This window comes from Eleginops maclovinus, chromosome 14, assembly GCF_036324505.1.
Source record: "Eleginops maclovinus isolate JMC-PN-2008 ecotype Puerto Natales chromosome 14, JC_Emac_rtc_rv5, whole genome shotgun sequence".
Taxonomy (NCBI): domain Eukaryota; kingdom Metazoa; phylum Chordata; class Actinopteri; order Perciformes; family Eleginopidae; genus Eleginops; species Eleginops maclovinus.
Window position 1 is genome coordinate 1,081,856 of NC_086362.1, and position 25,578 is coordinate 1,107,433.

At 42.4% G+C, this 25,578-nt stretch overlaps 1 protein-coding gene across 2 annotated transcripts in view; it reads left to right on the forward strand.

The window, feature by feature from the left end:
- Positions 1-648: 648 nt before the first annotated feature.
- Positions 649-25,578, forward strand: part of npy2rl (neuropeptide Y receptor Y2, like) — a 30,273-nt gene continuing 5,343 nt past the window's right edge. The window contains exons 1-4 of one of the 2 annotated variants that reach the window (XM_063901102.1): positions 649-716; positions 3,756-3,815; positions 11,306-11,357; positions 11,584-11,644. The gene's annotated coding sequence lies outside the window, so the exon portion shown is untranslated. Of the gene's footprint in view, positions 717-3,755; positions 3,816-11,305; positions 11,358-11,583; positions 11,645-15,990; positions 16,306-25,578 lie in introns of those variants that run through there. The other variant, XM_063901103.1, reaches the window with a different exon arrangement.

Consider the following 25,578-nt stretch of genomic DNA (forward strand, 5'->3'; position numbering starts at 1 on the left):
TCATTTAACATGGAAACCTGATAAATGAAATCTGCTTTAATAGTGTTTCCACACCTTCCGTCCGCACGCTCGTTATCTCCGAGTCTCACCGCTCCGGAGCGTGCGGAATTTAAAAATGTTCTTATATTTTCGAGGATTTCTTTCAAGCAACTTTTCAAATGTATTTTATTATTGTTTTTACCCAATTATCCTAAAATGTTCACGTTTTCATTTCTCAGATTTCTTTCCAGATGTTTTCCTTTATTTTTATGACTTTTCTCACATTTTCCCCGTATGTTTTTAAAAGTGTTTTATGTTGGGGGATGGGTTTAGGATATTTGTAACATTTATCTCAGTGTTCTTTAACATAATTATATAATGATAAACAGTGTCTATTCTAACCCTTTTCTCCATATTAAACATACTTTAAAAAAATGTATCTCCTTTTCTTTTTATACAAACACATCTTAAAATGTTCACACCTTTTCTCGCCTTTTTATTGGAGTGAAAACATAAAATGTTAAACTGCAGAAATAAAACAAGCCAAGAATTATTGGAAATTCCCCATTTGAGCGACAACAATCTCCAATAATGAATCCAACAAATGATCCACTAAAAACCAACTGCTTTGTCTTTTCTTTTCCTAGGAAGTGAACTGGAAACGGACGACTGATTTCACCTTACAAAGTCGACCATTGGCCCAAAGAAAAGTCTCCATCATGTTTCTCCAGATGAATGTAAGTCCAATGTTTTTCTTTTTGCTCCATGTTTGTTCTCCTCCGTCTCCTGAAAGGTATCAATGTCTCTTTAGAGGCTCCTTTCTCACCAGATAATCTCCCCCTGTCTTCCTGTCTGCAAACAAACACCTCTAAAAGGTCTCTCACCTACAACGACTCAGTAATTAAAGAATCCCTTCGATTCAAAGTCTTATCATTTAATTACCAACATGTTACCGACACCGCGCGGGACACGAGGAAGCCTGGCAGCGCGTGCTAGCGGCTCATTAATTAGCCCGCCACTCCGTTGTTCCCAGAGTACCCACCTGCTAAGAGGTTGGCTGCTAATGAAACACCAGAAGAACAATGTGTGGCGTCACTTGTCTCTCATCAGAGGGGGTGTATCGCGTTGAGCCGCACAGCATCGATCAGCTGGCAGGCTAACCGCGGAGGAGCTTCAGCCTGAGAGGAGGAGGAGGAGGAGGAGGAGGAGGAGGAACACGCCTTAATGAACGATAGGATGTGAGAGACTAACCGATTCCCATCATTCCTTGTGTCGTCTATTTCCTGCTCTAACCTGAGGGAATACACAGATTTAGTTCTACATTTAGAATACGTCATGCAACACCTGGAAAACAAATGTCCATGGTTTCCATTCATCCCGTTCACATCTGTGAACCCGTTATTAAACAGATGTTCTCACGTGTTTTCCCATGATGATTGTTAAAAGCCGATAAAGCAGATATAGATTAAACTCAACTAATATTACTGCTATCATAATATTGTTTTCCCATAATCAAAAAGTATTTTACACTTAAAGTTTATATTTTTTTCTGAAAATATTCTGATGTTTTTGATTTATTTTTTCTTGTTTTTTCGTTATTTTTTAAACGTATTTCACATGCTTTAGGATATTTTAAAAAACGCTTTAATCTGCAGCTATATATCACATTCTGCTAAATAATATTTATAGATAAAACAGGTAGAAAAGTGCATACTATACGAACTTAAACATGAGTATAAATGGTGATAAAATAAATGTAAAGGGTTAAAGAATGTGTGTATAAATATCTGCACACAGGTTTGTTCAAGTGAATTAAACAAATGATCACATGTAACCTCATTATAATGATCGGATAAGAGAGCAGTAAGCGTGCTCTTATTGAACACACACAGTTTCCTGCCTCGAGGCTGATCTGTCTTATTCACTGGAACACACACACACACACACACACACACACACACTAACCTGTGCTGCTAAACTCGTCCTGCAGCTAACGATATACTCCCTGTTTGTTGATGCACGCGGTTCAGCAGATAATCTGTGCACTGCAGATAAATGAATGTGGGTCAGGAAAGTCTCTACAGGAAACAGCATGTACGTGCACAGCGGGGTCTGGAGATTTAAAGTGGAGCCCCCCTCTGTTCCCGCGGGGGTGCATCTATAGAGACACAATAAGTAAATAAGCTGCACGTTTCCACAAAGATATAAGCGCTTTCTCTGGGAGCGCTCTCCCCGCGGGATCTCCTCCGCAGAGCGAGTCCAACACGATAAGAACTTTTATCTCCTGCACACAAACGCACACCTCTCATTGGCCGGGAACACAGACTGGATGTGCAGGGGTTTATTTCCTAATCTGCATCACAAATATCAGATGTGTCCTATAATATTAGATAATCAGATGTTTCTGGAGTCGTATTCCTGCTGCAGATTACTGGAGCTCCTTTACATTTATATCCATACATCACATTATTTATTTCAGACCGTTTTCACATAAAACTCCCAATCTTTTTCTCAAATGTTGTACATTTCTCACTCATTTTTTATTTGTTTTAGGATTTTTTTTCACATATCTTCTGACTTTTTCCACATTTCTTGTTCTTACATTTTCTGAGGATTTTTCTCCATATTTTTATGGGAAATCTATCAGACTTTTTTCACACTTTCCAAGAGTTTCCCCCAAAAAACCAGCCCTGTTTCAGCTGAAAGAAGATTTTATAGAAGCATTTGAAAGACTTTATCCAGCTTCAGAAAAAGGAATTTTGGAAACAAACATTGAAAATCATCAGGACGGCGATAACAGCTGTAATCTGGAACGAAGAGTACAAGTACCTTTAAATTCTGTGTCTGTAGCTTTAAGTGCTAATGAGCTGCTGCTGGCCACGCCCCTCTGAGAGGTTTTGGGAGCACATGTTTAAGTATAAGAGACATGAAGAATGAGTTAACTTTAAAACTGAAATGATGATCATAAAGAAACCCCTGATTAATAATTGATGGATAAAATGAAGTCATGATTCTTCTCCTTTTTTAATCAACGGTTCCGTTTTTAAAGCACGGCTTCTTTTATTACAACGTGACTTCCTCCTGGCATCAAGGGCGACGAGATCCAGCTCATCTGTGGCGTCCGATGAGAGGAATAGAGGAAACATCTGTCTGTGTTCCAGCACAGTTAACATGTGAAGTGTGGAGTAAGTGCTCCTTACTGAAGGAGTCCGAGCTCCTCTGCTCCTTTGTTAGGGGAACAAGAGGTGGACGTCCCCAAAGGGTTTCTAGAGAATGGGTTTAAAGGTTTTTGCACTTCTTCATCTCAGTTTTTGGGGCTCAACATCTGGCCTTCAGTCTGTTGCGGTCGTGGTTTCAGGCCATTGTTACGTTGTTTATCTGACCATCTCCCTCTGGGTTTTTAGCCGTCTCAGTCTCAGTTTCAGTTTCCGTCTCAGTCTCAGTTTCAGTTTCCGTCAGTTCAGTTCCGTCTCAGTCTCAGTTTCTGGTCGTCTAATTCTTAAGTTTTGGCTACTTTTTCCATCTTGGTTTCTAGCCATTCCCCTCTTGGTTTCTGGCCATCGTTATCTTAGCTTTGGCGTAGCCAGCAGAGCCAGCACACCCATCTTTGGCTTGACTGTTGCCCATGGACATTTGGGTTGGTCGTCACGTTGAAACCAGAAGTGACTGTGGATTCCCACGGATTAGTCTTTTGATGGGGAGTTCCAGCTTCTTTTTAGAACAACAAAGACTGTAAACAATACGTATGAATGTGTTTGTTCTCTCTTGGCTCACAGATGGGACCACAACCAATCAGAGGGGAGCACAACGGACCTACGGCAGCCCTTTTCTACAAGGTAAGTGCTTTAATTAGAATGTATTTGGGTCTGTAAAAAGAGTTCTGCTCTTATTACAAAAACATCTGCTTTCCTCTCCACCCGACCTTCTGGAACAGAAAGTGTTTCCACAACATCAATAAATCCCAGCGTCTGTAACCCAGAAGTCTGTCTTCATCTTGTAGAAACAAGCGTTAATAAACCAGTCGTTTGCACAAACAACAGTGGGAGTCTTCTGTCGTCTCCCGCTTCATTATAACTCACGGCCACAGTGGAAGTTTTCCTCTCTGAGCTGCACGTTATGTAAGAGCAGCAAGTGTGCCAACATGTACAAGTAGGACACACAACAATGCTTTCAAATGGAAATCAGAGCCCCCCACACACACACACACACACACACACACACACACACACACACACACACACACACACACACACACACACTAAAACAGAAAGACGCTCTATAAGAAAAGGGAGGAAACTTGCCCAGAAAACAGCACTTTCCCCCGGCCCTGAGTGTGGTTGGGAGCCTGTGACGGACAGGAAGCACAGCTGTCTGGTGTCTCTGTGATTAATGACATCCCTGCGTCCCTCCCTCTCCTCTGCGGATAACAGCTCTTGCCTTTACCTCCCGCCTGTGTTCCACCTGTGCTAAAAGCTCCTGTTGTAAATGTGTTATAGCATCGGTGCGTTCGATCCCGTTAGCCGGGGAAGCAGAGAGAGGAAAGCTTTGAACAAACGTAGATGTTCAAATGACTGAACTGTTTGAAACCCGGAGCAGAATCAATTCCCCCTTTCAGTCCGGGATTGATCAGGAAGATGTTATTTTGGTCGTGTATTTAGCCCTCGGGTCGCTCTCATGGCAACAAGGTGCCAATTGAAGTGTCAACAACAACAACAGAATAAAGATCATCCTGACTGGAAACACTTGCTAACCAACACCCAGTGGTTAATGGTGCATCGTTTGGGTTTGGCACGTCTCCATCTTTGTTTTTCTGCCAGCTCGGGCTTGTTTTTCAGCTCCATCGTGTACTTTTTCCCCCTCTACCACCTTGGGGTTTTTGGTCTTTTTATAAGTCTTGGTTTGGCCCGTTGTGTTAGCTCATCCGGGGACTTCACTCGTTTATTTTCACAGTAAGCTGCATCATATTTGACAGGATATTGACAATGAAAGCAGTCTAAAGGATGTGAGTGTCAGTACCTTGTCGAGACCTTTCCTGCAGATTTCTCGACTATAAACATCGCTGAATTACTGAATTGTTACAAATGTCATGTCAGCTCGAATCCCGGAGAAACCCATCCCGCCTGACAGGAGACCTCACAACCCGAGCCTCATCCATCAGTGCGTCCTCACTAATCCGCTTTCCCCGTGTGAGCATAAAGACCATCCATGCGTTCATCCATACGTTCCCGATCATTTACATCTCCAGACCGAGCGGCACCACCACCACGCTTCTTTTTATCCTCCATCAGCGTGTGATCATGTTTTACACCAGGCATTCAGCAGCAGCAGATCATGGTCTGTATTTCAGTCAGTGCCAGCGTCAGATGAACAGACAGCCTGCAGCGGTGCATGCTTCCTGCAGGCCAAGCCTCTAACTGCACAGCCATCCATCCATGCAATCATTCCTCTGCAGACTCTCTGAGTAAGTGCTGAGTCGCCGGAGCATGGCAAACATGCAGGAAGCTGATCTGGGGGAACATGTTGCCGTGTGTTTGAGAGAGAGGCCGGACTCTCTGCATGCACGCCGTTACTCTGTGTCTTTGCAACGACTCTCAACAACAAGAGGGATGTTTGTGTGCAAAGATCTGCATGCTGAACCAAGAGAGCACGATGCAAAGGAGGCTGGGAGGAAACGTCCATCCATTATTGAGAAACACAAGCATTGAAATGATCCCTGAGAGGATACTCCCCCCTACGCTTTGTTATCCTCTATCAGCTTTAAGCAACGTGATTGGATCAACAATTGGATGTCATAAAATCAGCTTCAGAGGAAATATCCCACAGACTGGGTGTCTGTTGGCTTTTCGTCCAACGCCACCATGAGGTGTGACATTCGTGTTGAAGGGTTTCATATTTAGACAAATTCTGGATACATTTCCATTCAATTTGGCTCAGAAATCCATGATCCCCAGAGGTGGTAAAGAAGCCGGACCTCCTGAATCCCAATGACTCCTTTGCATGTTCCTTTAACGAGTTTGTGACATTTGTGTTATTGGTTACCGACCTTTGATTGATGCATCACGTCCCCCCGAGGAAGTTGAGCTCTATCTTTACCTTCAACGTCACCAAGTCTCTGTTCCAACGTGCAGATATACTCCCATGACAGACGTGTCATTGGGCTTTGTGTGTAAAGTTTGGGATGAAATGGATCTCGGTATTACGACAGATTGGCCAAATTGAAACTATAATCCTCCAAAATATCCTAATGCTTGTTTGCTGGTGAGATCTGCTTCATCCGTTCCTCAAAAAAATCCACTTTTTTACTCCGATAAATCACAAACTCATCAGGCGTCTTTTGATTTACTCCTGAGGGTTAAATAGTCTGCTCTCAGCGCGATGTGGAGATGGAGCGCTGTGGCTCTCTCATCAGGAGGAACCGTCAGCTCGCCGGCGATTAGGGAAAAGTGTCTTTCATGTTTGGAGTTGATGCCCACACATCAGCATTACCCTCCGCCGCGATGAAAGGGCCTCCGGGTTAATGCAGGTTACTCAGCAAGAAGAGCAGCGTGCAGACGGGAGAAAAAGAGAGGGGAAGTGCATAAATACAAACTGCACGAGCAAGCAGGAACAAACACCTGCAGAGAGCGAGCACAAAGCCTCAGTAGAGCCAGATTAACATGTGTTTAAAGCAGGCTCACAGTGTGTCTTATCAGGCAGCACGAGGTCAGGGAAGCACAGAGCATCGCCTCGGATTCCCACCAGAGCTCGCAGCGTGTCCGGAGTCTACGTATCAAAACTGTCAATTTATTGACTCCAAAATACAACAAAATGTGTCGATTTCGGGTTCAAACAGCAAGTGTTGGAGTACTTACGAGGATTTACTGGTGACCTTGAGCTATAAATATATTCCTTTCTAGGATTTACATGAATTTCGTGTTTCAAAACTAGATTGCTGAAGAAATTTGGGGATAATTGAACAAAATAATCCTTTTTCTAATGTTTTTTTTATATATCTTTTGTGCCAGACACTAAACAGAAAGTATTTCAATGATATATTATCAACCTGGTCCATACTGACACTCCAAAGAGCTTGAGGAGGAAAAGCAAAAAGCAGAATAATTTGCAAAGACGGTTCTTTATTACTAAAAAGTGGAGAAAATCTGAAAAATAAAGGCTGTTGGTTCCCTTCGTCGCCCTTGGTTGAAAAGAGAACTAAAGTGATGGGAAGAAGGAAAGGGGAGTGGGGGATGGGAACACACACACACACAGAGTATTCCACAATTTACAACACTTCTCCTGGTTTTATGCGACACCTCAGCTGTGAGTCACTCTTCAGTTTTTTCCTTGGGAAGCCTTTTCGCCCAGATGCTGCTAATTCCACAAATTCTGACACACACACACACACACACACACACACACACACACACACACACACACACACACACACACACACACACACACACACACACATGCACGGAGCATATGCATATATTTAGTTCTACAATACATATGCATTTGCTCTGACAGCCTGGAGACGGGGTCACTGATGGTTCACCTGGCAAAGGGAGGACGGCCGGACGGATGGATGGACGGACGGACGGACGGATGGACGGACGGACGGATGGACGGACGGACGTGAGAGTTAGCATGGACAGAACGATGGAGGGGAAGAATGAATAACGGGCAGCAATGAATCCAAAAGGGCAGTAATAAGGGAGGAGGTGGGAAAGATGACAGGAACAATGACAGATGTGTAGGAGAGTTGACAGGGATGAGGAACGTGGGGAATATTGATGCTGGCAGCAGGATGAGTTACTGGGATTATTATCCTACCCTGAGATGAAGGGATGGAAAACCAGAGGAAGGCGGTGATTTGCAGGCGACAAAATTGGGAAAATGGCCGTTACACGGATAGGGGATGAAATTTTAATGCACCCTCTGGGAAATCAGCTGTACCTGAATCCTGTTTCATGCACTCGTCCTGGATCTGGTGTCAGCGCGGGTTATCCTCTCAGAGAGGCGGAGAATAAAAGATGAACTGCAAAACATATCTCTGGTCAGATGTGTCCTTCAGAGCAAATTAAAGCACTCAATGTTTTAAAGTTTTAAACCACTGTTCCCAGGGTCCTTTGCTCCCTAAGTCTGATTTGATATACGTGTCCACTACTTAAGTATCCTATTTCATCCAGAACCAAGAATCATTTGGAGAATCTATTGGCCAACTAGTGACGGCAATGTAGGCTTTAGATGAATGTTAGGAGGTCGTTAAACGTGGCATCTGTTCCTGAACAATGCTGAATGACTCCCGATACGATGCGCCTACGTCTCTGGGAACGAAGGGCGTAGCTTACTGCTTACTTACGCACAAAACCTAGCCTCCTATGTACTAGCTAAGTATGCAAAGCTAACACATCATTGATCTGGTATGACTCCTTAGGCCTTTATTAGACGACAAACTTTGTGAAAACCCAACCAAGAGCCTCTTGTCCTGCAGTCTGAAGTGTAACGGATATGGTTTGGTTTTTCCAGCGAGCGTCAACCCGACTTTAGTGTCTGACACAGTTTAGACACTCATTCTGGGTAATGGGGGATTTTCTCTTTGGATCGTTGTCTCTCTTGTCCTGCTGGGCAGTGAGAGACTTTTCCCTCTGAAAACACACTTACAATAAACCCTAAAGTGTCAAAATGTTCCCTGTTCAAAGCATTTCTACTCGTGGAAACTTGTTTTCTTCTTCCTTGTCTCGGTGTTCCGGAGGTCAGAGTTGACACCGAGCAGCCGGACCGGACTCCCCGCTGCTCAGACCGTAGTATAGGAGGAAAAGTACTCATTAAAATGATTTAAAGAGGAAGTTTTTCAGCAGTGGGAATAGTCTCCTCACATCCCTCTTTTGAGAAGCCAAAGTTGAAGCTAGATTAAAACACCAGAGCCTTGTTAAGTCGGAAAACTCCATCAGAGAGGAGAGGAAGCTGCTGGGTCCATTCAACACGTGGAGGCTTATTCCCTGATGCAGGAAAACTGCTAAAGGTATACACCCTTAATGGTCCCACAGCGATTTCACCCATCCTGATGTTGGGAGCAGTGGGCTGCCATGTGTACGGCGCCCGGGGAGCAGTGGAGGAAACGGTGCCTTGCTCAGAGACACCACAGGAGCACGGGGACTTGAACCGGTTCCCTATGGACCTCGCCACCAGAGCTCAAAATCATCCAACTTTGCGGTCACACTGACTCGCCGTACTTTAACAGAGAGAGGTCATTCAAAGTTACACCGGCTCTCCAGACTGTCGGCTTGATTGCACTAAAAGGTTTTTCTGAAAGATGGAACGGTTCTCCTATAGAGTGTTCAGAGCGATGACATCATCAGAGTGGAGAAAGGCTGTAAAACTTGATGAAAGAAAAGATCTTAAACCTGCTCTAAATCCCATAATATTCCCTCTTTTCACATCCTTTGAGTAGCAAAACTAGTCAGCGTTACATCGAGGCCTTCATCATATCAAACTGACTGAGAATTCTGGCCAAAATGTTCCTGAAGTGATAAAAACTCTGATGCCTGGCCCCTGTTAAATGATCTGCTGCTGATTAACGGAGTGATTAAATCTAATAATTATTTAGGAAAATACTACTCTCTGTACAGTAGCAGCACACATATATGAAACCCCTGGACGTGCGCCGCTGCAGAGGGAAATGTTTTTATCATTTAATGTCGTTTCCTGCACATCTCCTCCCTGAAGTCCTCCGCGGTTATTATGATTTCTCCACACGTCAACATGACGCACAAATTCCTCTTAGGATGTTACTCACATTCATCCAGGGACAAATGGAAACTCTAAAACATATTACCCAGCTCTGCAGGAACATCATTTCTTTTCCAATGTCATTCAGAATGAGAAAAAACAAGTGTCAACGGCTGATCTGCATTTATATCAGCCGTAAACATGCCCTCCGCCGTCTGTCAGGATGTGTTGTTATTGAAACAGGGAATAGGGGATGGATTTCAGCTTGTGTTGTGATTGGCCCAGAAAGCTGTCTTCTGAAATAACCCACAGTTTGTTTAAAGATTCATAGAAAGTGTCAGAGTGTCATCTTGTCTTTTTGGTCCCTCTTTTAAAAATCATTATTTCAGTTATTCTGTAAGAAGAGAGATATATAGATTCAGTATTCTCCACGACTTCAACTAAATTTAAGTCGTGGAGGTAACAGCTCCAGCAGAGAGCCCCAAACCTCCCTTTCCCCCGGCCACATCAACCAGCTCTGACTGGGGGATTCCAAGGGGCTCCCAGTCCAGCGTGGAGATGTAACCCCACCACCTGGTCCTGGTTCTGCCCCTCGGTCTCCTACCAGTGCCTGGACCACCTCAGCTGGCTCCTCTCAACGTGAAGTCCCTCCCCAGGACTGAATTCACCTTGTCCCTGCCAGCCAGCCTCCGGAGGAAACACATTTCAGCCGCTTGTAATCGCGAAGAGTTACGCAATATGGATATGATGGATAAAAGAAAACAATGAAGGGTTATACAATGCAACACAGACACAAACACACAGATATTAAGTGTGTTTTTAAAGGGATTTAAAGATTAAACAGATTGCGCGATGACTCAAATACAATATTTATCCTAAATGAAATATGAACCCTTGTGAGGACAGGTGGTCCCCGTAAAGCACATCGACCTGTAGCAACATTTCTGACACTGGATGTAAGACCTGATGTTCGTAGTAAAACGCAGAGAGACACTGTTGGAGTTGGACTGACAGAAGTGCTGGGGAGCGGGCTGCTCTCAGTGAAGGGCTTTACTGTCACTGAACACGACACACACCACAAACACACCGCGGGGAGCTTTGTGGCGCGGAGAAGCTAATCCCCGACGTTTTTGAAGGCAGAGAGGCAGAGAGGCCTCGCTAACATGCATCTTTTATAAGTTTGGCACAGATATAAGCGGCGTAGCTCTTATTCAGTCACGTGTAGGTGGATGCACTGGTGCTGTTGAAGCCTACACACACTCAGTAATATCTACTAATTCCCTGTTGTTCGGGGGGAATAGATGAGGGAGGACGTGTGTGTTTGTCTGGGAATCTGTGGAGGGCTTATACTTATATCAGATTAAAAACTAACATTTAAAGGTAAATAACAGCAGCGGTGATGACTCGCATGGTAGTCAGTCTACACGGATTACTGTGCAGGGATTTCATTATTTATAATCCTGCTTTTTAAGGGGAGTTCACTTAGTAGTTGTGAAGCTGCTTCATTATTACATAAAATAAATGCTTTTCTTACAAAATAGTCATTATCCTTGTGTGAAAGGTCACCAAGAACAGGAGCACTAATGGATCTTTGAAATCCCTTTTTCCGTTACAGGTGTTGGTGCTTCTGTACCCGCATTAAAGAGATGGATAAGGACCAAGAAGAGGTAAGAGGCAAATTCTCCAGCAGGTTGTTATGACTCCTTATTGCTTTTAATCCCGACTGTGAGACTCTGGGTATCCTTCATTGGTACAGCAGAGCAGTCCTTCTTTCAAAATCATTTCCCAGGAGAAGATACTGCTCTGTGCTTGTGTTCGGCGTTATGGAAATGAAACCGGCCTTTATTTAAAATCTGCTGCTGACGGGCATAATGTTTCCTCCTCTCTTTGCAGAAAGGAAATCACGCCGCGGACGCTCTGGGATGAAGGCCACACCCGTTTCGCCAGCCTGAGAGTGAGTGCTTTTAAAAACACGATGATATACTTCAGGTCAACACCTTTCATTGATACGGCACAGAGACTCGCCAAGAGAAGTGTCTCAGCAGAAAGTGTGAGAAAAAGTCCAACTCTTTAGAACATTTCTAAATTCCAAGAGCAGGAATGAAACTGAGGATTCTGAATCATTCTTTAAGTCAACATTTAGACAAAAGGTAAAACATTTCAAAATGAAAAGTAAGAATTTTGAAGAATTAGTCGGAAATTCCCCAAAAATAATCTGAAGTTTGAAAAGAAAAATCACAAGAAAAAAAAATGGCCGACAAAAGTGTGAATTTTTAAAAGTGAGAATTCTGAAAACAGTCAGGATTCCGAGAAAGTTCAGAAATCAGTGTGAGGGTTTCAAGTTGTGTGTTTTATTCTTCCAACTGTCCCAAACCCAAACTCATTCCCTCTGACTTTTGACAACAAGTACCTTTAGCGTTAAGTAAAGTGGGTCAGAGTCTCAGGAGAAGGAGTTAAAGAACCAGAAGTTAAAGAAGTGCTGTTTCTGCACTCGTCAGGAGGCTCTCACTTACAAAACACATCTGCCTGCAGGCGTGAAGTTTTATAGTGTCGCTCTCGAGAAGAGAAGTACTTTCTGAAGAATCTTCTGTGGTGTTGAAGATGTTTCTGTGTTTAATCCCAGACTGTGTGACTGGCAGCCTCATTACAGCGAGGCTTCAAGCGCTGACTAGGAAAAAGAAGCGACAAATATAGACGGCGGACACATCTCAACGCTTTCTCTGTGTGTTTCTGTAAAAATGTGTGTGTGGAGACAAACACAGGGAGTGTGTGAGAGTGGTTGCAAGGCAGCGTTCTGTGACAAGCGTGGGAAATGAAAGTCCCCCCTGAGTGACACATAAAAGCCTCCAAAAAATGCTGGGTTTGATGGGAAGTGAGACTGTAGATGACTTCTATTATATAACAGGGTGTGTGTCCTACATTGTAAAACTGCATTTGAAGTAGTATCAGCTGAATGTGGTTGAAGGGCTCATTCTGCACAACAATGGACTCCAAATGTGAAATATTATTGTTTATTTGATATCGGTAATATTGTTCAGATGTAGCATCAAGTAGCATTTTGCTGTTGGAGGCAAACGGGACTTCCTTTTCTGTAAAAGACGTTTTTATTCTTTGTTCCCAAATCAGTCGCTTTAATCTCAACGCGTCGTTTTCGACCTGCAGGTGTTGCTCTTAACTTCTCTAGTTGCCGAGCTAATGGCTAGCTTGAAACATGCTAATGGTAGCTGCAGGTCACATTAGCTTGACCCCTGCTTTCACCGGGGGGTTTGACCCCTGCAAACCTTCTGTTTCCAGCATCGTTCAGGATTTAATGTCTATATGAAGAGGTTCTGAACAATGATAGCCAATCAGATGTCTCCTCCTTTTTTAAGCCAATCACATGAGCGCGCCCCCACGAGGGTGTGATTTCTTGCGTAGCGCTTCATATACGCATTTTGCGCTGTCCGGAGCTGACAGGTCAACTTCAACATGGCCTCTAGCACAAGTCTGAGTGATAAGTGCCTCTGCGTGAATGACTCAGTATGCTTCAGGTATGAGTTCTTGACACGTTAGTGATGTGTTTCTGTCCGCATGGAAGTAATATGGGGGGTATGTAATGCTAGCGTTTCCTGGCAAGTTAGCTATACAATGCTAATAGACTCTAGGATTATTACCAACATTTAGGTTCCGGTTTTAGAGGCGATTTTTGCACATTTTTGTCATGTAAATATAAAGTTGTCACCTTTTTCTTGCCTTTCATACTGAGATTACATATAAACTGAATCAAAAAGGGTTTAACCTTCACATGTATATAAATACACACATTAGTTATATATGGCATGCAGTGAGAGGCTCCTGTGTCTGTGTGTGTGTGTGTGTGTGTGTGTGTGTGTGTGTGTGTGTGTGGGGCACAGCACCATGATTAATTGAACACACACTCTGCTCTTTAATGGGCGTTTTAATGAGGTCAATTTGTTGAACAGAGCAGTGTGTGAGACGCGCTGCCATGTATGGAGCTATTTGAAGCGACCGACAGGTGATGAGGGTAAAACATTTAACGATTTGAAATCATCACGAAGCTTCTGCACTTTAACACTGACATATTATATCAGTGGTGTCATTTCTTTTTCGGGAAAATGCTTTCCGGCAGCCAAACGGTTTTTGACTAAAATACATTTTTTAAAGCTCAAATATTTGGAGAAAAATGTGTTTTCTTAAAGTGACTTTTAGGAAAACATGAGTTGTATTATTCAATTAAAAATATCTTTAAAAGTTTTAATATTCAGTGGAAAAATAGTCCAGAAGGTTTCTGCCTGATGTCTTATTTAAGCACTGTTCATTCAGCTGGATTCATAAAACATCAGCATGTATTACTCGATCCATGTGTGTGATTACACTTTGATTACCGCAGTGGCAGGACCCTGATATTAAAGATGATTTAGTATTTCATATCGACCACATTATCTCTCAGAGAAATTGATTTCCATCTTATTATCTCACACCCTGAGGCATGATGGGAATCGGAGTCCATGACATGCATATCCTGTAACTCCTCTGAGATTCCTTCTTCACACACTCCTTCACACTTTCACATCTGTACTGACACACACACACACACACACACACTATGCATCAGCGAACAGATGACATGCAACATCCTCGTCAAAACACGCAACACATTCATGCATACACTTCTGCAAACACATTTTCACACACACACACACACACACACACACACACACACACACACACACACACACACACACACACACACACACACACACACACACACACACTTCCTCTCTCACACTCACACACACACACACACACACACACACACACACACACACACACACAAACACACACACTTCCTCTCTCACACTCACTCACTCACATACACACACACACACACACACACACACACACACACACACACTTCCTCTCTCACACTCGCTCACTCACACACACACACACACACACACACACTTCCTCTCTCACACTCGCTCACTCACATACACACTCACACACACACACACACACACTCTCTCTCTCACACATGGCTGCGCAGTGTACACTGTGAGGCAGCGGCTGGTGGTCGGCAGATTTTGTCAGATTTCTGAACAAGTGTCGCTTTGAATTACATCACCAGGGTCTGCAGGCTTTTATTTTGAAGGGCTGGCTTTAAACCCACTCAATAATATACATGCGTGTCATTTTACACCATATATTGGATTATGCATGTTTGTCATTGGTTCGATGGTACGTTGTATATTTGTCATTTATTCGGTTCTGTTCTGGATTTCTTTTACGGATCATTTTGTTTATTTCCTGTTTTATGTTTTAATATTTAATCTGAGAGTAGAGAAATGAGATCTGATTTACCGTGCATGTCAATCAGAAATGAACAGAAAATATCATTTTGTAGATTGAAGGCATTTTGCCCAAATAAAATTGACATTCGAAAACTGAAATAAACCACATTGTGTTTCTCTGATTCCTCGACTTCATTCACAGATTACAAAATAAAAGCCCGTCATTAATGCTCCAGTTCCTCAGCAGCTGTCTCTCACAGTTCAGCCTCACTGACTAAACGTTCCAGTGCAGGAGAACCACCTGCAGCCGAGCGTGAAGGAAACACAATCACAAAGAAAATGTAATATAATAATAATAATAATGAATAAAGATATAAATACATACATAAATAAAAGAACATTAGTGAAAAAGCCTGAATAAAAAGTATTTCATTAAATAAATAAAAATCCAAGAGGCAAAAAAAATGTCTTCTGTTTTTTGATAAAATAAATACAATAATAAGTAAGTTGGAAGATGACACAAGGAGGCCATATTAACTTTATTTCCTTCAGTAAAATGTAATAAATAATATTAATGGAACAGCTTGAGTAGAACAAATAAAATACAATTAGAAAAATAAAATATTCAAATTTGAAAAAAAGCCAAAGCATTCAAAATGTTCAATAGGAAATTGCTTTGACAAAAATAGAATTAAATGAAAAAAACATAAAATAATAATTTAATAAATAAAAAAAAAAACAATCTAATAAAATAATAATTAGATAAATCTTTTGAAATATCCAAAACAAAAAGAAGAAATGTTGAGAATAAAACAACACTGCCTAAACCAGTTTTTTTCTCAGTGTCTTTCATCCCTATACGCCTTCAACCAACACACCCATTCCTCCTCTCCCACTCCTCCCTCGCCTCCCCTCTCCACCCCCATTGATACACAACCTCTCCTCCCCTCGTCCTGTTGGTTTTACGCGCGGTGCGTAAAGCTCCAGTCTCGAGTCCGAGTCCAGAGAGCGCAGACAGCCGGAGAGGAAGCACGTCGGTCCCGCTGTAGATCCAGGTTTTCCCCCTCTTATTTCCCGGTGTTCATGCGTCTTTTAACCCGGAACACAGAGCCGAATTCCCCGCCTTGTTCTGCGGATCTAGACTGACCCACATGTGGATGTCAGGAACCCTCTGAAGCGGAATTGTGGGAAATTTCTCCTGAAAACCGAGAAAACGTGAAGGAGGACTGGTGGGGTTGTTTTTTTAAATTTTCTGCGGGGATCCAGAGGATGGGGATTTAAGCACGCGAACTGCAGACACTGCGCACGCACGTCAGATACCGAGGTCAGTGTGTCACGCACGCGCCCACTCACTGTATAAGATGCATGTTATTGGCGGGGACACGCGCGGAGACGTGCGACGGTAAACAGACACACGTGCACTGCGAGGGAGTCATCACAGACTCGCGCGTGCACATGTGGAAGAAACGCTAGAAATGGGTTTTTTAGTGATTTCTGAAAAAGTTATTCAGGAAATTAGTTTTTCTTCCTTCATAATATTGCAGATAACTTTAGTGAATGCATACTAGTTCCTTTTAATATTACACATGTTTAGGATTAATGCTTAACCAGAAAAACAGAATACATTTAGGAAACATTTTGAATGAAGGCATGATATTATTAGAATGATTTTTATTTGATAGGATTTTTAGAATGAATGCATATTCATATTTATAGGGATATTTTTAATATAAATAATACTAACACTTATTTTATATCTTACTTTCAAGTTTACTTAGCAATAAGAACATATTTTAAGCAGATTATTTCAGTGGCAAATCAATTATAATTATTGTATTAAGTTTAAGATGGATCAGTAATTATATATATTTTTTTACTTTCATGCTTGAGAAAATGTTGTTTGAAGCTAAAATATTAAAGATCTATTCCTCAAAATGTAGGAATACTGAAGTATATATGAATGAATCCCAATGGGGGATTACAGCAAAGCAAACACAGATCCCCAAAAAACACCTCAAACCTTAACTTGAATCTTAAGTAGATAAATAAATTATAATTTTAGATATTGATTCCATGATCTTGCATGGTAGGTTCCCTTACATGGCTCATCACTTATATAAATTACATACTATTTTATGAAGAGATGTCCTTGAAAATTGCTGCGCTGAAAAAAAACCACTTTGAAGATGCGCACTTTCTACAGGCTGTGTTAAATGAGCGAGAGACAACACACACACACACACACACACACACACACACACACACACACACACACACACACACACACACACACACACACACACACACACACAAACACAAACACTAAAGAAAGCTGCCCTCTTATCCTCTACATGATAAGGAGAGCGGAGAGGACACTGTTCAAATATTAAATGTTTTCTGCACTCACAAAAAGTGTGTGTGTGTGTGTGTGTGTGTGTGTGTGTGTGTGTGTGTGTGTGTGTGTGTGTGTGTGTGTGTGTGTGTGTGTGTGTGTGTGTGTGTGTGTGTGTGTGTGTGTGTGTGTGTGTGTGTGTGCAGTGCCGGCGCTAAGGGGGGGCATTCGAGGGCCGTGCCCCCCCTAGCGGTCATTGATGCCCCTCCTACCAGCTGTGAAGCATATTCTCGATCTGTCACAATCGACTATAATTGACGCTGAGTTCGAAGTTGCTAAAGAGTTTTTAATGTCACAAAAGCAAGCAAGCCCCCCCCCCCCCCCCCCCCCCCCCCCCCCCCCCGCCAATGACCCAATGCCCCTCCAGTAGATCTGCTCTGGCGCCGACTCTGTGTGTGTGTGTGTGTGTGTGTGTGTGTGTGTGTGTGTGTGTGTGTGTGTGTGTGTGTGTGTGTGTGTGTGTGTGTGCAGAACGTCCCGCTCTGTTTGCCTGTAATAAAGATTAAAGAGCGGACAGGATATAAAAAATGAATCTGATTTCATTCTCTCTCATCTCATAATAAAACATGTCCTGAGCGATGAGTCGGCAGCTGGTGACCCACTTCTCATATTATTTTACCAAAATGTTTTAATATCTTCAGCCGTGTGGAAATTGAATCCATGACTCAGCGGATTAGAGGAAGTCGCCGCGTCATGCTTTGTGTGTCCTGCTGATTCAGATTCCGTGTTTTGGGGGCAGATGTTTTAGAAATGCCAGAAAACCCATGATGTAAAAACGCTGAGCAAAGAAGCCTTTGTTCTGCGCTACTGTACACGATGTTCCTGCGACGTACAGGAAGCTGTGTGCGTCCCTTCTTCGCGTGTTCCCGTTTCTCCTCATGGAAATGTTTTGGTCGCCTGTGGGCCACCGTAGATGTGGTGGATTTACAGGTCGTGCAACACCTTTGTTATTGTACACTTTAGGCCCTAATTTCCTGCTGAACCCTCACTCCCTTTTCCATGTTTTGCTTAGTGTGTGGCTAATTGTTCACCGCTAACGGGTTTACGAGCTAACGGGCTGAAACACAGCAGGGTGTTTCTTTTTTGCCGACTTTTGCCTTTTCATTTAGCTAACTTACATTCTTTAATCAGTGTGTGTGTGTGCAGGTTTTTTCTCTCATCTAAAAGTGACAAATATATCGTTTACATGCATACATAATATCAGTAGAGCCTGCAACCGTCCTGCTGTGCTGAGCGAGCTGTTAAATGCCCCCCTGCTGTGTGTGTGTGTGTGATGGATTACACACACACATACACACACACACACACACACACACACACACATTTGCATCGATGAACAAACACACAGGATGTGTTAAAATATCCACTTTTCTCTCGTTCTGTTTTATTCCACTTTCTCTCTAATTAGTCATGTGATTTGAGGAGAGGAAGTGAGGAAAGGAAGTGAGGAAAGGAGACAGAAGTGACTGATCAGGGCAAATTGGTTTGCTGCATTTCAAAGTCAAGATAAACAAGAGGAAGAAGGAAAGGAGAGTAGCAGGAAAGGACCGGAGGTAGGAAAGGAAGGGATGTGGGGAAGGGAAGAAGGAAAGGAGGAAGTAGGGAAGGAGGAAAGGAGATTACAGGAAGCAAGATGAGGAGGAAGGAAATGAGGAAGTAGGGAAGGAGGAAAGGATAAAACGTGAAGGAAAGGAAAGTAGGAGGTAGGAAGCATTTCCACATGTTTGGACGACAGGTTGGGATTTTGAGGACATTCTGGGACATCATTAGAAATGGACGATACCGACTTGGAAAGGGAGCGTTTGTGTATTTTGTGACAGTGTTGACGTCAGTGAGGAGTGAGGGCCCCGTTTTGAATGTGAAGTCTTCTGTAGTAAGATGGAGTCTTCCCCAGAAAGCAACACGTAAAGACTTCTAGAACCCCTGCTGTGAGGCGCCCTCGTCCACATGTTGCGTAATGTCTCCCTCGCAGTGTTGCATGCACCGCTGGACGGTCAGTTATTTTTAAACTCGTTACAGGACGTACAGTTTGGTTCCTGCGTGAGGCGGTCAGCGCTCTAACGAGGTGCTAACGAGGCTCGAGATTTAATTGGGAGTCCTTTAAAATTCAGATTCAAACTCCCTTTGCTTCCACTTAAAACACATAACTGCTGTATCTGGGCTTTAAATAATCACATCTAACAAACATGTATGTACATTTCAACTCTGAGAGCTAGGAAGCTTAATTTACAATAACATCTAAAACTGAAAGTGTTTTTGTGAACACATAGTCCAATTAAGAAATGTTTCTACTTGCGTGTTCACATTTCATGCTTCTTAAATCCTCCAGAACATCCTCTACATTCAGTGACATTCCTCTGCAGGATCTGACTGTTAATGCAAAAACCAGAGCCCAGTCTGCTCTGATTGGTCGGCTGACCGGCTTAGAGATGTCCCGCCCCCTTAGCCTATCACGTTGGTGTAGCCAATAGGAGCGTGAGTGTTCCACAGTGATGTCACTATGTTCCAGAAGAACAAAGGAAACACTATTTTTTATATATATATATTTAACCAAAACCAAAGTACACGGAAGTATTTGTAAAAGTGTGTACAATTACACACACACACACACACACACACACACACACACACACACACACACACACACACACACACACACACACACACACACACACACACACACACACACACACACACACACACTCACACACACACACACACACACGCTCTCTATTAGCCATATGGCCACTGGCTTTGCTCCAATGTTTAAAAGGCTTCAATATATTGACTTATTACGGTGCAGAACACACACTCACACACACACACACACACACACACACACACACACACACACACACACACACACACACACACACACACACACACACACACACCTAAAATTACTGTGTTTATATCTATTAAACAAACACACCTGATATATTTTCTGGCTGAGGTCCTAGGCTCAACGAGTTTACAAGACTGTGTGTGTGTGTGTGTGTGTGTGTGTGTGTGTGTGTGTGTGTGTGTGTGTGTGTGTGTGTGTGTGTGTGTGTGTGTGTGTGGAAATTGAGAGAGTCGTCTGAGGGAGGAACAACAGGAACCCTACATTTAGATTCCAGACGTGACAAATACACACACATGTTTTTATTTGGGGGGATTCTACAGAGAGTCCCGGCCTGGGTCTAAACGCTGAGCTGTCGGACATGCTTTAGTGTTTCCTCTCCATTTAGCCTCACATCTCAGCGCTCTGATTTATTCATCACTCCATTTTCTCACTTCCCTGTCACTTCCTGCACCTCGGTTCCTCCAGAGCTCCGACCGCCTCACGCTCTCTGCACAAAACACTAACTTCCATTCACATGCAGGTCTGAGGTCCATCCCAACCAGGAAGTCTTACATCGCTGTTAGCCAATGGTGTAACGTACCACAAGTACTTCACTCATGTACTACTTGGACATACTGTGTACTGTGTATTTCCATCTTTTGCTTCTTTAGACTCCATTTTTAGAGTAGGGATTTTTTAAAAATACACATTTTGGGGAAAAGAATGATATTTATGGGATGTTTGGACATTTTTGGAGGAAGTGGAGAAATAAGCGGGATTTTTAAAAACATTTTGAGACTTTAATTACGACTATTTTTAGGAATATCTGGATAATTTAATTATATTTACTTGACTATTGTAATTAATAACTGGACTTGAGTACTTCTATTATGTGCTGTACTCCCACTCCACCCTTTCAGAGGAACATTTTCACTCCTTTTTTCTAAAGTCACTCGTTATGCTGATGATGTGATGATTTACTTCCCTAATAATAAACTCAGTACTTTAACTGTTTAAATATTGACCAACCAAAACTTTAAAATGCTCTTGCTTGTATTTTTGAGTGATCAAAAGCACAGGTTACCATACTATTTTATAATATCTGATACTGTGAAAGATCTTTAACAAGTTCATTCTGATGATAACACTTTGTACTTTTACTCACAGCTGAGTATTTGTAACCCGCAGTAATTATGTCCCTGAAGTCCTTCGTGTATCGTCTGTATTCAGGGCCTCTTTTTTCACTTGTTCTCCTTATTGACAGTTATATTTAGTCATCATCTTCTTTCCTACTCTTTCTCCGTGTTGTACGTTGTCATAAAACAGGGGCTTCTTGTTTACGTCTTTGTCTTTTCAGTTTATTGAGAAAGGTCATTTCAGGCTCTGTGTTTTCAGACGTATCGCAGCGACATTTGAACCATTAACAAAGTAAAGTACTGAGGAAAGGTTCTGAGTGCTTCTTCCACCGCTCATCATAAATCCAGCCCATTATTTATTGATCCCCAGCACATGTTTCAGACATTACCCGTTTGACTGAGCTTGAAAACTTCCCAGCTGTCGATTCCTAAAAAAACCTCTTTATTCTTCAAACAGACGAGCGTTTGATATCCAGCTGTTTGAACCTATTACCTGCACCTGGAATCCCTCTCTCAGTCTCTGAGCGTCTCTTTCTCTTGTGGAAATGATTGTGAGAGTCTGAGAGACGGCAGCAGCTCGTTGGTCCATCTGTAATCCTCCGTCTGATTCTAATCCTCCCAAGACCAGGTTTATTATCTGGCTCTACTCAGGAAGTGATTGCACACAGATTCACACACTCTGGGGGAAATGTTGTCGGTATTTGGGAAGTGTGATATTTTGTGAAGAGTTTTTTTAAAACTGGGACATTTTTGGGAAATTGGGATATTTTGGGTAGGTACAGTCTTTCTTTAGAACTGGGACGTTTTAGGAACTGGAGATACTTTTGGAAAATGGGGATTTATTAGAAAATTGGGACGATTTTGAAAAGTAGGGATGTTTTTGGACAATTGGGAAATCCTTGTAATGTTTGGACCTTTTTAGAAAGTTGGGAAACGTTGCCTCAATAGACAAAAAATAAATTCAACTGGGACGTTTTTAGAAACTAGGGATATTTTGGGAAAATTGGGATTTATTAGAAAGTTGTGATATTTGGGGAAAAGTCTGGATGTTTCCGCTAAGTGGGGACATGTCTGTTAGGTACGGATACTGTTGTTGAATTTTTGGCAAGTTTTTGAAAAGTAGGGAAACTTTTCAAGATATTTTTGTGAAGGAAGGACATCTTTTTAAAATTGGACCTTTTTGGGAACCTGGATATTCTTGGAAAATTGTGATATTTTGGGAGAAGTAGGGAAATTCTGTGGAAGTGGGACCTTTTTTTTTGTGGCTAGTGATGTTCTTGTTAAGTAGGGATGTTTTTGGACAATTGGGACGTTCTTGTACTGTTTGGACACTTTTGGAAAGTTGGGTTAGTCCTTTATCTGAAGAGTTCAAACATTGGTGCAAATCCACCCCCAGGTTGTAGATGCCTCTCCATCAGCCTGCTTTATTATCTGCAGTTCCTTTCTGTATTTTTGAGTCTCCGTGGTGCTCTGTCTCCTTTGTGTCGCTGTGGTTTCTGAACAATGAGCCCTCACTTTATGAAGGCCTTCATATAAACTCACGTTGCATGATAGCAGAATCTTCTCTCACCCACCTCTCAGCGTGGATACATAATAAATGGCCATGGATGAAATATGCATCCACTTCCAACAATCTGGTTTCTACATAATTAAGACTTTCAGATTTATTATCCATGACTTGATAAACAGCTTATTTCCTTCCGATTTATTATTCTCCTAGCTCTGTTTCCGTGATGTGCAGAGTGGATTTGTTGGGTTAAATATGCATTGCCCAATTTCCGCACTGTAAAACTGGGAAATAAGTGAGAAGTACCCCCTGTTAGGCGCCTCATATTCCAACTAGCAAGTCTTCCCAAAGATCATTTATCATGAATCTTGATTGTTCTGCTCTACCTCCCACTGTTTTACTAGCGCCACATCGAGGTTCAAAGGTTTTATTTGTCTTAAGCACAGCAGATACAGCGTGTATGTTGGCAATGGAAAGCTTATATCCCAGGCTCCTCCAACAACTCAGCATGCACAGTGCAGATAAGATAAAGACAATAATGCAAAACTATGACAAGACGTCGAGGTTGAAATGTGTGTTTCTTAGAGAAATCTCTCAGAAATCGTTGAAGTAAGAGTCATTTGTTGGCAAGGCAGCTGATGGACTTGTTACATGAGCAGAAAAAGTTATGAAATTGCTGAAAAATCTCGGTTTTCCGGCCAAGAAAAGTGCGGCAAATGTTTTGAAAACTGGGAATATTTTTTAACAATTGAGACATTTTGTAAATGAGGTCATCTTGGGGGATAAAGTAAAGTAGGGATACTAAAGTGAGGACATTTTCCAGAATACTGGCTCTTCTTTAGAAGCTATTTGAGTGTGAGCGCGTAACTAATATCGCTACGGTTGCCTTTGAGGGGAATCGTCAGGTAGTGTTTATTTACTCCTTTGTTTTAGTCAGATGTAAAGATAGGAGAGTTATTAGTTAAGTGGTGCATCATCTGCAAACAATGTGATCTAATAGTATTCATTTACAGTGTAACCTGATAATGTAGGGGCTCTACCTTTAAATCTTGTGGTCTCCGATCTAAATGAATACTCTATTATCTGTAAACTATCCCTTTCGTGATCTTTGGCACCGAAGGCGTTTCACTGCGGTGATTCCCTTCCTCTGGATCCATTAATACTTGTGATTCAAACGTTATTTCACAGTTCTTTAAACACTCTCTCTGCGTTAAACAGCTATCAGCCAACCAAGGGTGACACACAGGACGCATTAGGATCCAGTAAAAAATGGTTATTTATTCATTGTCGGGAAAATGTCACGGATAATGACTTTAATTTCCCCGCAGCTGTTGAGATTTTCCCTCGCTGAACGCCAGCTGCATCCTGACATTTAGACAACGTTGGCATTTGAAATCACCGATACTGAGACGATGATTGGAAATGTTCAAATCTATTAATCCGGCGCCACTCCTCGGGGTGTGATGCAGCACAAAAAGCTTCTCATTGCAAATCAGAAATGAGTAGCAAACAGTTAGTAGTGTTGAAGCTGTAAAGGGTTCATTGATGCTGACAGTCAATGGTTAAAGGTTGAATGTACTTGGTGGCCCACTTCCTACTTACTCTGTCCCCCTGGTGCTATTTCCTCTGTTTGAGAGCTCTCTTTTTGGATGCTTTTGAGCAGAAAAGTTGTGAAGAATCCTCCAACATCTTCCACCGCCGAAACACGAAGCGAAATGAACCGCTCTGATTGGCTGCTTTACTTAACATCAAACAAAAGTCAAGAGAGACGTCTCTTTTCCCTCCTCATCCTCATCCTCGTCTTATCTGTCTAACACTAAATTAAACGACTGACTACGATAAGTTATTCCTTCCTCGGAGTCAGCAGTGTTTTACCTCCGTCTTCTAGTTCAAGCTCAGCTCTACTGACCAATCAAAGGAGGTCAGAGTGGTTTGGAAATGTGTTCAATTGTGCATCGTGACGTCTTAACTCCGGGTTTCACTGCTTCCCTTCCTGAACGAGTTATTTATTTTCTGAGCAGGAGCAGATTGTGCCAAATAGTTTACCGGGTAGTCTTTGTGGTGCGTTCAAGTACGACTTTCTGGCCTGTGCTAGCTGTGTGTGTTAACGTGTATCGTATCTTTACAAATGCATGTGCGTCTATAAAAAAAACCAAAACTGAATTTCCTTCGGGGGATCACTGGTTCTTAACTGGTTGCATGTTGATGCTCCGTGGACCCACAAACCCCATTATGAATACCAGAAATGAAGAAGTCCACGTGCTGTATGGAAGATCTCCTCTGAGATGTGGATACCTCTTTTATTGTCCCCACACTCAGATGTTTCTGAACATTCATAAACACTGAAAGTGCTCAGCAAAGATGTCAGAAAAAAGCCAGGAGTTTCGTTTCTGTAATCTTCCGTTGACTGCTTTATTTGACCTTATGTAATCACAGACAATGAGGTTAATGTTTGTGTTAAAATCAAAGGGTCTGAGATCAGTTTCTCACATAGCTCTCCATTTCATCTGTTCCTGGAGAAATGTGATTCAGAGACTCTTGCCGTGCTGCCTTCAGGGTCCCCTGGTCTCCTCTCTGATTAAATTTACAACACCTCAGGCTTCCTGCACTTTATTCCTCATGCACGTCACGCAATATCCTCCGTGTTACTCGGAGTCGATGCCGTGTAAAGCAGGATGTTTCGTGTCACTTTGAGACAGATTTACCGTGCTGCCATTTCCACGTCAAGGTCAGGATGT